This window comes from Meles meles, chromosome 2 (genome assembly GCF_922984935.1).
Source record: "Meles meles chromosome 2, mMelMel3.1 paternal haplotype, whole genome shotgun sequence".
Classification (NCBI taxonomy): domain Eukaryota; kingdom Metazoa; phylum Chordata; class Mammalia; order Carnivora; family Mustelidae; genus Meles; species Meles meles.
Window position 1 is genome coordinate 170,558,617 of NC_060067.1, and position 16,054 is coordinate 170,574,670.

Below are 16,054 nucleotides of genomic sequence, written 5' to 3' on the forward strand. Positions count from 1 at the left end.
TTAGAACAGAAATTTGAGCCTGACCTCACACCATATACAAAAATCAATTCCAGGCAGGCTGAAGTTCTAAATATGTGAGACAAAACAAACCATTTAAGAAAAAAGGGCTAGAGAATACCTTGACCACTTATTAGGAAAAGATTTCTTATATAAGACAGAAAAAGCACTAACCAAAAATGCAAAAATATTGAGCAACTGGACCACAATAAAAATTTTTTAATCCGTTTATTAAATGATACTCTAAAAGAAGTAAAAAGGCAAGTCACAAAAGTGGTAGAAGATATGTGTTTGTAACACATTAAGTGACAGATAATTTGAATCCAAAACATACTTCCATAAAAAAAAGATTTTATTTATTTGAGAGAGAATGGGGGGAGGGGCAGAGGGAGAGAGAGAAACCTCAAGCAGATTCCCTGCCGAGCAGGAGGCCTGTTGTGAGACTCAGTTCCCAGGAGCCTGAGATCATGACTTGAGCTCATATCAAAAGTCAGCTGTGCAACCAACTGAGGCACCCAGGTTCCCTGAATCAAAAACACACTTTTTTTAACTCCTAACGACTGAAACAGAGAAGGAATCCTAAGGGCCAAATGACATGTAAAAATGAGTTTGACTTCATTAGTCATTAGTAAAATGTAAATAAAAACTATAATAAGATGCCACTCTGTACTCATCAGAATAACAGTTGTTGTTTTTTTTAACGGACGTGTATTACATAAATTGGTGTAACTCCTTTAGGAAACTGTTTTGACAGTATCTAATAAAGATGAAAGATATACATGTTCTATGACCATCAATTCCACTCCTCAACATATACCAAGCAGAAATATGAGTACATATTTATCAGGATATCTGTATAAGAATGTTTCTACCTGCATTCTTTATAATAATGTAAAACTGGAAATAACTCAAATGTTCATGAATAGTAGACTGGCCAAATGAATGATCATATATTCACACAATGGAATATTTTGCAGCAATGAAAATGAATGTACTACACTATATGTAATCATGGGACTGAATCTCACAAAAATGAAGTTAAACAAAAGAAGCCAGACACAGGGGCGCCTGGGTGGCTCAGCGGGTTAAAGCCTCTGCCTTCAGCTCAGGTCATGATCCCAGGGTCCTGGGATCGAGCCCCGCATCAGGCTCTCTGCTTAGCGCAGAACCTGCTTCCTCCTCTCTCTCTCTCTGCCTGCCTCTCTGCCTACTTGTAATCTCTATCTGTCAAATAAATAAATCTTTAAAAAAAAAAAAAAAAAAAAAAGAAGAAGCCAGACACAAAGGAATAACTCCATTTAAATAAGATTTTGTATTATGATCCTACTTAAATTAAGTTTTAAGAAGTTTAGGAGATGAAACTATCAATAAATCCAAAGAAGTAATAACCTGCAAAGTTGGATAAGGGTCACACTGGGGTGAGTGGGGGCACTGGGATTGGGAAGGGATGCAGGAGAGCTTCTGCAGGACCAGCAGTATCCTGTTTCTTGATCTGGACAATGGTTACATAGATATTTGCTTTCAATAATTCTTCCACCTCTATATTTACATTGTTATGTAATTCTTTTTACTAGATTTTATTTCAAAATTTCAATAGTTTAGGAAAACAAACAGAGAATACATAAAGCAGATACTCTGGCTCCTTATCCCACACAGATGGAGTAAGTAATGGTAACAATTTGGTGTATATAGTTCCAGATGTGCCTGCATGCTTTTTTTTATAAGTTAAAAAAAAAAAAACTACTAAGAAAAAAAGGCTACTGAGAAGGAATCCAAAATGGAGTAATGTAATGCCAAATGCACTGCAGAGGTGTTACAGTGAGATGTCAAGTACCTTCTTCTCATCTGAGACTCCTTGAATTCAAACAATTATAACAAAGTCACAAGATACAAGGTGAATATACAAAAGTTAATCACTTTCCTATATACAAGCAACAGACAAATGGAATTTGATATTAAAAACACAATACCACTTGTATTAGCACTCCAACACATGAAATACTTAGGTCTAAATCTAACAAAATATGTAAAAGATCTATGTGAGGAGAAACTCTGATGAAGAATTAAATAAAATGAAACGTATGTCATATTAAGAATTAAATTGAAAAATTAAATAAAATGAAACGTATGTCACATTCATGGATAGGAAGACTCAATATTGTCAAGATGTCTGTCCATTCTTCCCAACTTCATCTCTAGACATACTGCAATTCCAATAAAATTCCCAGCAAATTCTTTTGTGGATAGTGACAAATTGATTCTAAAGTTTATAGAGAGATGCAAAAGACCCAAAATTGCCAAAATGATATGGAAGGGAAAAAACAAAGCTGGAAGACTGACATTACCTGACTTTAAGACTTAGTCTAAAGTTACAGTCCTACGGCAATCGAGACATGGTATTGGTTAAAGAATAAAGAACTAGATCAATGAAACGGAATGGAGAGCCCAAGAATAGGCTCACATAAATATAGTCAACTGATCTTTAACAAAGGAGCAAAGGCAACGTAAGGATGTCATCAGTCTTCTCAACCAAGGGTGCCAGAACAACTGGTCACCCACATGCAAAAGACGAAGCTAGACACACCCTTCACAAAAATTAACTCAAAAGGGATCACAGACCTACATGTAAAATGCAAAACTATAAAACTCCTAAAAGATAACATAGGAGAAAAACATGATGACCTTGGGTTTGGCTGTGACTTTTAGATACAACACCAAAGGCACAACCCATGAAAGAAATAATTGGTGAGTTACATTTCATTAAAGTTAAAAACTTCTGCTCTGTTGAAGACAATGCCAAGAAATTGAGAAGACAAGACATAGACTGGGAAAAAATATTTGCAAAAGACACTTCTGAAAAAGAACTGTATCCAAATACAATGAACTTTTAAAACTCTACAAAACAAAAAACCTGATTAAAAAATGGCCCAAAGACTTTAACAGACACCTTGCCAAAAATGACACACATATGGCAAATAAGCCCATAAAGAAATGGTCTTCATCATACATCATCAGAGAAATGCAAAATAAAACAAGATACTACTACACATGTGGGAAAATGGCCATAATCCCAAACATTGACATAATCCCAAACACCAAATGCTGGTGAGGAACAGGACTTCACATTCAGTGCTGGAGAGAAGGCAAAATGGTACAGCTGATTTGGAAGACAGTTTGACAGTTTTCTATAAAATTAAACACACTCTTACCTTAATCACTGAGCTGAAAACTTATGTCTACATAAAAGCCTACACATGGAAAGACACAAATGGTTTATATATAACTGCCCAAACTGGGAAGCAACCAAGATGGTCTTCAGTAGGGGAACAGATACACAAACATCCACACAATGGAATATTATTCACCCTGAAAAAAAGGTGGTATCAAGTCAAAGACATGGAGGAAACTTAAATACATATTACAAAGTGAAAGAAGGCAATTCGAAAAGGCTACATACCATAGTATGATCCCAACTATATGACATTCTAGTAAAAGAAAAAAACTACAGAGATAATTAAAAGATCACTAATTGGGGGATGAATGCTGAGGGATAAACAGGTTGAGCACAGAGAATTTATGGGCAATGAAAATGCTCTGTATGGAAAAAAATACTCTGTATGATACTATAAATCATATGCATACAAATCATTACACATCTGTCAAAACCCATAGAATACAGAATGCTAAGAGTGAACCCTAATGCAAACTATGGACATTGGGTGGTAATAAGGTATCAATGCAGTTTCACCAGTTGTAGTAAATGTACCACTCTCATAGGGATGTTTATATTGGGAACAACTATGTCTGTATGAGGATGAAGGGTCTATGGGAAATCTCTGTACCTTTAAAAAGAAGTTTTTAAAATGTAATTATTCTTCTCAGAAAACTGAGAAAATACTGCATTATAAAATAAGTACAGGATGTCATGAAAAAAACAATCACAGAATAAGAATGCACACACAACAAGTTTTTTTAAAAAATCAATAAGAGGCTGGAAGATAAAGCAGAGAAAACCTTCCAGAATACAGAAAAATAAGAAATAGAGGCATCTGAAAAACAATTTCTAGTTTGTCCACTTGTCCATCATCTAGGAGTCCTAGAAAAAGGGAACAGAGCAAGTGGGAGAAAATTAGTAAGGATAATGGAAAATAAATGAAATTTTTGAAAAGAACACACCTGATACAAGATGGGGCAATTTCAGAACGCCAAAAGTGAAAGAGACTATCCTAAAGTCTTCCTGCAAGGGAAGGACAATTAGATTGATACGAGCTTTATCAGCAACGCTGGATACTGAAATGGAGCGATGTCTCAAAACTCAGAAGGAAAATACATTTATCAATATGTCAAACAAGTGGCATCAATTTTGATAATTGGAAAGTCAGTGCATATGACAGAAGACAGGGAGAAGCACTAAAGCGAAAGGGGGGAGGTGTGCTAAGATCTTCAGCCTGTAAGTCCAGGACCAAGTGATTCCGTGTAAAGGTGAAGAAGCAAGATACAAAAGTGTAACTACATTACTTCAATTACATAAATAAGGGAAATAAAAACTGTGATCCAATTATGTTGGCTAAAGTGAGGGGGGCTGGAATCGAAAAGGATGGCAGGAAACCAGTAGCTGCTGTCCAAAATTGGTAAATGAAGGGACAACTGTGTAAACACAGAACTTAAATCTATGAGGATCATGACCAGAAGAGGCAGTTGGAGGAGCTAAAGGAGGTTCCGTCTGGCAAGGAGGATCAGGGTGGGAAGGATTGAGGCAAGGGAATGATTGCTTTTTATTCTAAGGCCTTGTGTACTAACTTGACTATCTAACTATAGGCATGAATTACTTTGATAAAAAATTTTAAATGAAACTTTATTATCAAACATACTTATGACGCGGTTATTGATCTACTGTTGCAGGGAAGGTTGTGTGTGACTGTGGGATGGATAGTGGGGCCAAGACAGCACTTGGGGACAGACTGGGCCATGGGACAAAAGGAAGGGTCTCGTGGAGAACTTGCTTTGGGTGCCTGCGGCAGGAAGAACTGACTGAAGAGACTTGGGTGTACAGACCAATAGCTCAAGGGAGCGGCCCGGACTGGAGGTGACGGTTTGATAGCCATCTTGTCTGTGGGTTAAAGCCACAGTTGTGAGTGGGAAGAATATGTAGGGGGAGTCAGGGGTGGGCCAAGAACGAAACCCTAGAGAACATTTATGTCCGAGGGAGGGGAGCCTGCCAAAGGGAACCGGGCCTGTTTGGTGGGATGGAAGCTAAAGGAGTGAAGTCAGAAGACCAAGTGACAAACTCTCAGATACAAGAGAGAGGTCCACCTTCCAGAGCCTCGCCCCCAAACTTCTCGAGATTTCATATGTTGCCCATACGTAAGCCCTGACCTAAGTATTTGCAGTCTATCCACTAGACCAAGCATAATTCCCACATACGTAGTAAGGAACTAAAACAAACCCCAGCATTGGCTCAACTGGAAACATTTGTGAGCATTCAGAAGCCTCCGTGAAGTCAAGACCCGCTTTAGCACGCCTGACAACGCACTTCAGAACTCACTCGGCACTGTACAGGTGGTTAGGCTCCCAGGGCATTAGGACGATCCATCTTCACTCATATTTCCTTACAAAATGAATATCTATGGGCTCTGCCTAAAAATATATGTCTGTTTTGTGGGAAACAATCAACCTGATGTGTAAAATAACGCAACACATGGAAACGCACCCACGCCCTTCCTCCCCTTGGGTCATTTAAGCAGTGGGGGCAAGTCACAGAAATTGGGGATGTGAAACACTCATCTTCATTTTGCCTCTGAAGTCCCATTTTAAAAAACAGCCATCTAGGAATGAGTATTCTGTGGTGTCCTTTTCCCTCACTGATAAGAACAACAAAAACACTGGAAATTGTGATAATAAGCGGAAGCAACATCCTGAACTAACAAACTACATGAAAAAGAATATTTTATTAGTGGATGAAACCCTGATTTGACATGTGTTCCTTTCATCCTAAAGGGGGTGGGGCGGGGGGATCATCCGTATTCACGAAATCCAATGGATCTGCCTTTGGCATCAATTCAGAGTCAGGATTTCGTGTCACTGCCCCATAGCGAGGGAGACTGCTCCGTGGCAGTGTTGTCCTCTAGTCCATTTAACGAACTGGCACAATCGGAAATCTGCATTATTGAGACTGTTCTGTATGCAAGCTCCTCTCTGCTGCAAACAGGCACAAACTAATAGATTCTTTTTTTTTCCCCCAGGGTAATTTCTTTAGTGCCAACACGCGGAGCTACTAGAATCTTACCAATGAGCCATCTATCTCGAAGCAAATCTAACCTCAAAGAGACTTAGCAATTTTCAGGTCAATGCAGAGATTAAAGTAATACACTATGAAGTTTCCAGATGTAAATAAAAATTGAACCAGGTGCAGACAGTTAAAGTAAATCAGATACAAAGTTAGTGACGCCTGCAGGCAGGTGCGCCATAAACAGACCTTATACCACCCCCCGATGAAAACCATCATCTGCCGAGCAAACCACATCTTAAAACTGTGCCTTGAACATCCTTCAGAGAAGAAAAGCAAAATTAAATCCTGGGAAAGCATTCTAACATGCTCTAGTCCAGTGAAAGGGAACAGGCAAAATTGTGGAAGTACCTGGATTGCCCTTATATCTTTTACAGATCTTGTCGCTCTACCTTTAAAATATATCAGGAAGCCATCAAGCTGCCTGTCTCAACTAATCAGAAACCCTCGCCTCCTTGTCTCTCACCATAAAACTGCAGGAGCCCCTCACCACCATCCCACTTCCATTCCTGACTCTCTTCAAGAGACTATCCTACAACCGCCAGAGTGCCCCTTTCAAAACTGAAGGCAGACCGTGTTCTTGCCCCGCTCACAACTCTCCGTCTTCCTGCACACTTAGAAAAAGTCCCAGAGTCCTCACGTGGCACCCAGCCAAGATCAGGCACCAATTTCATCCTGCACCTCCCAGCCCAGCACTCTCCCCCTCTGACCTACCCTAGCCACACTGACCTCCTTGCTGTTCTGGGAACACAGCAAACGTGAGATTTCTGTTCTTTTTCTAGAACATTCTTCTGCAAGACATCCATGGGGCTTACTCTCTCATTTCATTCAGGTTTTGCTCAAAGATCATACCCTCAGTGAGGCTTTTCTTAACTGTCCCACCCTAAACAGCATTCCCTGCCATCTCTATTCCCTTTCCTTACTTTATTTTTCTTCCTGCCCATTCTCAATGTCTGTCATTTTTTTACATAACTCTTTGTTATTTGCCAGTTTCCTACTCTGGAATACAAACGCCATGAGGGAAGGACTTCAAGTATTCTCCACAATATCCCCAGTATGTAGAATAGTATCTCACACATACCAGGTTTTCAATAAACTTGTGTTGAATAAAGGAATGAATAAAGAAAATGTAGTCTCAACTCTAATAATAAATGCCTTTCTTTTTTTTTTTTATATTTTATTTATTTGTCAGATAGAGAGTGAGAGTGAGTGAGCACAAGCAAGGGAGCAGCAGGCAGAGGGAGAAGCAGGCTCCCCGCCGAGCAGAAAGCCTGATGCTGTAAGTGATATTAATAGCTCAGGTGTATAACTACTAAAATATACATATATATATGTATGTACTTAACTATACAGCCCACTCCTGTGAGGTAGGAACCCTGCCCTCAGGCTGATTACTTGACTCTTTTCCCTTTCCACCACTCTCTCAGAAATTTGGGGGGTTTTGTTGTTGTTTTTTATTTCTAAGATTTTGTTTATTTATTTGAGAGACAACAAGTATGAGCTGGGGTAGAGGCAGAGGGAGAGGAAGAAGCAGACTCCCCACTGAGCAGGAAGGCTAAGGCAGGACTTGATCCCAGGACCCTGGAATCATGACCTGAGCTGAAGGCAGATACTTAACCAACTGAGCCACCCAGGCATCCCAGAAATTTGAGTTTTTATAATTAGGGATCCAACATCCCTGTAGCTAAGCAAGTTATATTATCAGGATTTCCAAGTGGTTTCTGAATACTCTTGAAAAAAAGAAATGTTAATGCAGAAAAAGGAATACATATGATTTAGAATATTAACATCAATCAAAATTACATATTTTACATCATGTGGCTTTTACATAGATTTTATTTAACTTGCAACACTTGCCTTTAGCTTCTAAAAATGAAAACTATTTTTAGCATATTAACTACTCAATTATTGATTCAATTCTCAAATTATCAGTGTCATGGTTATCCAAGACAAGAAAAACCCTTTCTATACTGACACTTCATTTAGAGATTGAAATGGAATAATGAACAAATTTTAAATCTAGTTATCTAAAAATTATTTTTTTTTTAGAATTTTTTTTTCCATTTTATTTATTTTTTCAGCGTAACAGTATTCATTGTTTTTGCACAACACCCAGTGCTCCATGCAAAACGTGCCCTCCCCATTACCCACCACCTGTTCCCCCAACCTCCCACCCCTGACCCTTCAAAACCCTCAGGTTGTTTTTCAGAGTCCATAGTCTCTTATGGTTCGCCTCCCCTTCCAAATTTTTTTTTTTTAATAAACATATAATGTATTTTTATCCCCAGGGGTACAGGTCTGTGTCTAAAAATTATTTTATTGAAGGATGAGGACATTACATACATGTCACCAACATTCTTAAAAGAACTCTTTTTTCCATGAAACAATTTACATAAAGGAATTTTCTCATTATTCACCAAACTAGAACATTCTGTACATGATTTGAAATTTTCCAGAAGAAATCACTTTCCAAATATTTGATATTCCTTGAACAACGTGCATGGGTAAATAGCTGTTTCATGCAATGATGCCTTGCAGATAAAAAAAACTTAATTTTTATTCCTCAAGGAACTTCAGAGTGAAATTAAATATTTCAATGCTGTATTTTAACACTAAAGATAGTAAGAAAAAGGAAAATCACAAACTAACCTCTTCCATGAACACAGACACAAAAACCACATTCAAAATTTTAGCAAACTGAATCCAGTAATATATAAAATATCAAGTTGATTTTATCCCAGGTAATAAGTTGTTTTAACATGCTGAAATCAGGAACTTAATTTCTTACATTAATAGTCGAAACAGAAAAATCATATGATCATCTCAATAAATGCAGAAAATATATTTAATAATATTCAATATTCATGATTTTAAACCCCAAGGAAAGCAGGAATAGAAAATGACTTCTTTCCCTTTATTAGATTATCTACTGCCCCCACCAAAAAATCCTTTGGGAAATGTCATACTAAATGCAGAGAATTTCCCTTTGATATTAGAAGACAAGGATGATCACCTTCAGCACTTCAATTCAACAGAAAACTGGAGACCTAGCCAGGATGATATGCATAAATAAATAAACGGTACAAGGACTGGAAAGGAAGAAACAAAGATATCACTATTCACAAATGACATGATTATGTTTGTAGACTATCCAAAGGTATTTATAGACAAGTTGTTAGGAGAGTTCTCTGATGCAGAAAATCAGCTATGTAGAAAAAATCAAGTACATTTCTATATAGCAGCGTAAAAAGGTAATATTTGCAATAATATAAAAAATACCAGGTGCCTAGTAATAAATCTAACAAAAGATATGTAAGACTTCTGAGGATCTGGGGAAAAAATTATTAAGACTTTAATTAAAAGTCTTTTAAAAAGACTTAGAGAAAAAACTCAGTAGCGTAAAGATATCTGTTGTCTCCAAATTAGTTCACAGAATCCATGCAGTCCCACCAAATGAAATCCCAAACTTTATTTGGGTGCTATGAAACCTTTTACATGGAAATATAAAGGGCTCGGACAAGTCATAATTCTCTCAAAGAACAAGAGTGCCCTGTCAGATATCAGAATTTTTTTTTTAAATTAAACCAGTGTGGTATAGGCATAGAATAGACCAACAGAATATACTAGAATGCTCAGAAACTGACTCACACTCAGAAGGATATGTGATGCCTCACGGATGTAGAAACAATAGTCTTTTCAATAAATGAAGCTGGGATGACTGTATATCGATACAAAAGAAATTGTGATCTTTATCTCACATCACACACATAAATTAATTTCAGATGAATTTCAGAGACAAATATGAAAGGTTAAGTTTAATACAGAAAATGATTTAATACAGAAAATACATTAAATTGATTTATTAAATTTAATACAGAAAATACATTAAATATAGTGTTTAATATAGAAAATATCCTCATTCCTTGATTTCAAGCTAAATTACAGAGCTATAGTCATCAGAAAAGTATGGTATTGGCATTAAAAACAGACACAGAGATCAATGGAATAGAATAGAGAGCTCAGAAATAAACCCACACACGCATACGTTGATTTATTTATGAAAAGAAGCCAAGAACACAGAATGGGGAAAGGACAGCCTCTTCAACAAATGGTATCGGGAAAACTGGACAGCACCATGCGAAAGAATGAAACTGGATCCCTACCTTACACCACACATAAATATTAACTCAAAATGGATTAAAAACTTGAATGCAAGACCTAAAACCATAAAACTTCTAAGTAAGCTCCCCCCAGACATAGTTCTTGGCAATGATTTTTTAAATGTGACACTAAAAGCAAAAGCAATAAAAGCAAAAATAAATTAAGTGGGACTATATTTTACTAAAAGCTTCTGAACAGCAAAGAAAACCATAAACAAAATCAAAAGGCAACCTATAGAATGGGAGTAAATACTTGCAAATTACACACCTGATGTGGGGTTAATATCCAAATTATACAGAGGACTCTTACAACTCAGTAGCAAAAAAAAAGAAAACAACACCCAAACAATCCAATTTTACAAAGGTCAAAAGACCTGAATAGACATTTTCCCAAAGACACAGATAGTTAACAAGCACATGAAAAAATGTTCAGCATCATTAACCATCAGGAAACTGAAAATCAAATCACAGTGAGATATCACCTCACACCTATCAGAATGGCAAAAATAAAAAAAAAACAAACAAGAAATAACAAGTGTTCGTGAGCAGTGGAGAAAGGGGAACCCTTGTGTGCTACTGATGGGAATGTAAATTGGTACAGCCACTATGGAAAACAGTACAGAGGTACCTCAAAGTATTAAAAATAGACTACCACATGATCCAGCAATTCTATTTGTGGGTATTTATCTGAAAAAAAAAAAAAAAATCTACTAACTCAAAAAGATATATGCTGTGATGTTCATTACAGCAATGTTCATAATTGCCAAAACATGGGAACCTAAGTAGTCATCAATAGATGAATGGATGGAGACATTGTGATATATAAACATAAAACAAAAATACAAAACCAAGCTCACCATGAGAGGTGGCTGCCAGAGGTGGGGGGAGGGGGGTGAGAGTAATGGATGAAAAGGGTCAAAAAGCCAAAAGGAAAAAGAAAATATCTTCATGACCTTGGGATAGGGACTGTGGCTGCCAGAGGTGGGGGGAGGGGGTGAGAGTAATGGATGAAAAGGGTCAAAAAACCAAAAGTAAAAGGAAACAAAAATCTTCATGACCTTGGGATAGGGAAGAGTACCTTAAACAAGGTACAAAAAGCACAAGCCATAAAGGAAATGATTTATAAATCTGACTATACTAAATGTTTTTCTGTTTATCAAGAAACACCATAAGAGAGTTAGAAAAGCCACATAATGAGAAGAGATTAGCTCTATGTGTAACTAACAGACGACTAGGATCCAGAATGTGTAAGGAGCTCAGCAATCAATTCAAAGGTGGTCGACAGCACAACACTAAAATGGTCCACTTCACAACAAAGAGGAAATCCATATGGCCATAAATATATGAAAAGGTGACCGACCTCACTGGTAAACAGAGAAAAGCCATGTAAAACACAAAGAGGTAAGAACACACCCTTGTTTAGAAAAAAAAATGGTATGACAATACTAAGTGTTGGCAAGGATATATGTAAATTCTGAAACGCAATGGAGGTAAAGAGAAGCATATCCCATGAGCCAGCGCGTCCCCTTCTTAGGCTAGCACGCACTGGGATGCAGGCGTAAGAATGCTCACCCCTGTGTCTTCTGTAGTGCCCAAACTGTTACCAACCTTAAGAAGAGGAAAAACACGGGGCCCAGTGGGTTAAGCCTCTGCCTTTGGCTCAGGTCATGATCTCAGGGTCCTGGGATCGAGCCCCACATCGGGCTCTCTGCTCAGCGGGGAGCCTGCTTCCCCTTCTCTCCTTCCCTCTGCCTGCCTCTCTGCCTACTTGTGATCTCTCTCTCTCTCTGTCAAATAAATAAACAAAATCCTCAAAAAAAAAAAAAAAAAGATTGATTTATAAAAAAAAAATTTTAGGAGTGGAAAAACACAACATCATATCACCATTCAACAAAATACTATATGGCAGCAGAAGGTATTGATCTATAGTCAGGCACAACGAAATAAATGCATCTTGGAAACCGAATGTGGAACAAAGCAGCAAGACAAAGAAGAAGAAGATGTACAGTCTGATTCCATATACAGAGGATTCGAAACCAAGCAAAACCAAGTGATAATACACACAGACTAGCGAGATTCCTTTTTAAAGCAACAAAATTGTCATCAAAACAGAAGAGTGGTTACCTGGGGGAGGAGGAAGAGATGTGATTCCAGAAGCGACCACAGGAGGCTTCAGGTAGGCTGGCAATGTGCTGGCTTCCACAGGTGTTGCTGTTCTAATTATTCATTAACCTATACAGCCGCAGTCTATGGGCTTCTTTTGCACATCTGTTGTATTTTATAATAAAAATGACTGAAAATAAATATGTAAATTTTAGAGCTTGGTTTCAGGATATAGTGGATAAAGGTTATCATAAACAAGCACAGTAAGACTGGAGAATGAGAAGAGTCAGACTGAAGATAAGAGTGGAGTCTACTACTCTATTATTTCCTCTTCTCAGCCTCACTGGGCTCCCTCCACTGTAACACAGAGCCCGGGAAAGAATTCCAGCCCAAGTGCTGCTGAAGTTCACGTCACTCTGTTGTGCTGGAGTCCAGCCATCCGGGTACATGTGCAGCCTCCTCTTCCTTCACAACGGCAAACAGAAGAGGGGGAGGAAGGGCAGGGAGCACAAAAGAGAAGGACTCGACCCCATTTGCCTTGTTAGTAGAAATTGTCACAAGGTCATGCGCAAAAAGAGCTCACTGTGAAGCTACTTCTGCTTCCGGTGAGCCAACAGGGTAAGGAAGGCCCGAGCCGGCGCCGGACAGCTGCAGGGAGAAGAGAAACCAGTAGGGGCCAAGGGGGCAGGGAAGTGAAGGCCCGAGCCCAGTGGGATGAGGAGAGGTTGCTTCTCCAGCACGAGGCCCCCTAATTTCCACATTTCTCACTCCTGACCCTGAGAGTATCTTCACCCTCCCTTCCTCCTCTACTTCAAGGCCTCTGCTCTCCTGAGCTGCTTTTGCCCTTCTTGCTAGAGCTGGTCCCAGGGCTACGCTGAGGTCTCACCCGGGAAACCAGAGCTGCTGTCAGGGAGGAGCATGGCTGTAGTCACTCCCTGAGCCCTGCAGTCCTCCCACAGCCCAGTCCAACGCTGGGACCTGGTGGAACTTGGCCGCTAACACGTAACACGTTTCATTCGATCTGCAACTTTGAAAATGACATTCATGGATATCCGAAGTATGTTTTCTAATTAGGTTTCCTTGCTCCCTTCATACCAATGATTTAGGCTCACACAGACACACAAAATATTCTGAATGTCCCTTTTCCACAGAATAGTAACGACCTAGAAGCACAAGGACAAAATCGTTTGCAGCATACAGAGGCAACCGGTAAGTCACAGATGACCAGGTATCACCTCTGCCCTGGCTCTCTGAAAGCCCAGTCTCCCCATGCACCACCCCAAGTGCCCAGGCCAGTCATCACCAGACTCTCCCTTAACTCCATCTGCTCTCTGCCATTCCCCCAGTCACGGCTCTACAGCAGATCCTAATTTGTGGGCTCTACAGTGACCCAGCATGGCAGCCTCCTAAGTGCTCTCCCTACCCCTTCACTCATTCCTTTAATCCAAGCTTTAGGGTCCCTGGACCAGGCCTCCTAATCACACAAGTCTGCTTAGAACCCTGTACACCTCACACATACTCACTGACTCCCAGTGACTCCTAGAGACTTGAGCCATTCTGTCCAACCTACCTTCTCAGCCTCTTCCCTGGCCACACGTCTCCCCACGCCCAGGACTCCTACCAGTGTCCTCCCCACCCTCCCACCTGGGTGGCGCACCACGACCACTTTGGAACCCTAGGTGTGTCTCCACAACTCTACTCACCCTATACCTGCTCCTTCCAGGAATACGGCTTCTGCTGAGAACTTCCCGTCCGGATGGGACCCTTCCGTGTTCCGTGCACCCACAAGCCTACACTGAAACTTTGCTTAAAGCATTTTGAAGTAGCACATCTACTGCCAAACTCTTAATTTTCCTCTCCAACCTCGGGCTTCCCTGTCTCGGTGTATGGATCTACCCTCCACCTGGTCACTCAGACCAAAAACACTAGGAGTCCGGTGTGATGCTTGCTTTCTCTCCGGGCCTCATGCAATCTCTCCACAGCCCGGTCAGTCAGTGCCCTCTCCAGAATGCGACCCAAATGAGCACTTCTCTCCAGCCCCACCCCCGGGGTCAGAGCACCCTCCTGAGGACCCGCCTTGTTTTGTGCCCCCCCCCCACCGCCCCCACCGCTCTTCAAACCCCTTTGCCACAAAAGAAGCCGGGAGACCTTTTAAAAACATAAAAGCCAAACCTATGGTTGCCTTTGTTAAAGGACTCCACTGATAATCCATTGATTTTAAGATAAAATTCCTTACCTTTTCAAAAGCCTGAAGTACCACTTTGGCTGCATAATAGATTACAATCCCCTTGGGAACAAAATAAAACAAAACAACAGCAACGACAAAAGAGATGCCAGTTTAATTTGGCTGGGGTGAGAGCCAGGTAAATTTTTGAGCTCCTGCAGACATTCTGAACATGAAGCCTGGGGCTAAGAACCACGGAACTAAGTGACTGACCCTAACTCCTTCCAACCTCATCTCCCTCCCACAGACCCCTCACCTACTGTGCTTTGTTTTTTGTTCCTCAAAAATATGGAACCCATTCTTTCCTGGGGGCCTTTGCAAGAGGTGTTTCTACCACCCTGTGTGTTTCGGCACCTTCTCTAGCCCAACCCTGTAATGTTCACTCCTTCACACCTATCCCAACTCATCAGAAATACGAATTTCTTAAAGAAGCTTTCTCGGATCACCCAATCAAAAAAAAAAAAACCACTGATCTTTATGTAGCATATCTTATTTTGATTCTGTGCTTGGCTTATTACCTTGTGCTTATTTTCTATTCTCCCCACTGGAACAGAAACTCCATGAAAGTAAAATCCTTATCTGTGTTGTTCATCACAGACTCCCAAGCTCCTAGAACAGCACCTGGCACAGGCAAGCATTCAGTAAATATTTGTGGAATAAATAAGTGATAAGCAAGGGAACATATGCAGGTCACCTCCATCTATCATGCTGAGCTGTGCTGTGCATGCAGGAGGACCTCGATGAATCCATTCCATTTCAGGAACTAAAAATAACCATTACATTACAAATTTGGCTCAGCTTGAAAGGTTATGGTCATCCTTACTGTAAATATCCTTTCCTTAACCTATATAGAGAGAATAAAATTAAAGCTGCTCTAAAGACTAAAATCCAACTTTCAGAACAGTTCTAAAATTGGTAAACACCATACAACAAGACCACCAGTCTAGCTGACTCTGAGAATGACGAAATTTAAAATAAAGTCTCCTTTTATCCTTCTCTGACATAAACCATCACCTGTCTAGGTAACCTAGCATTACTGCTTTCTTGCCAGACTATGACCACTACATTCTTCAATATCGTGTAAAATTTTAAAATTCAATCTTTTAACCTATATTTATGGCACTCATGCATATAATCAGGTCACTAGAGATATCTTTCAAACTCAAGTTTCTCTAATAACCAGTTTCAGTGAAAATAAACAGGAAGCCCAAAGGATAAATGAGAGATACCCAAATATTATTTTCTCTAGCTCCACGTTTTGGATACTAAAAGTAGAGGCACCTC

At 39.7% G+C, this 16,054-nt stretch overlaps 1 protein-coding gene across 9 annotated transcripts in view; it reads right to left on the reverse strand.

Annotated features, from left to right (window-relative positions):
• The window catches only part of CSGALNACT1 (chondroitin sulfate N-acetylgalactosaminyltransferase 1), a 332,179-nt gene that overhangs the window by 138,362 nt on the left and 177,763 nt on the right, over positions 1-16,054 (reverse strand). The window lies entirely within an intron of this gene.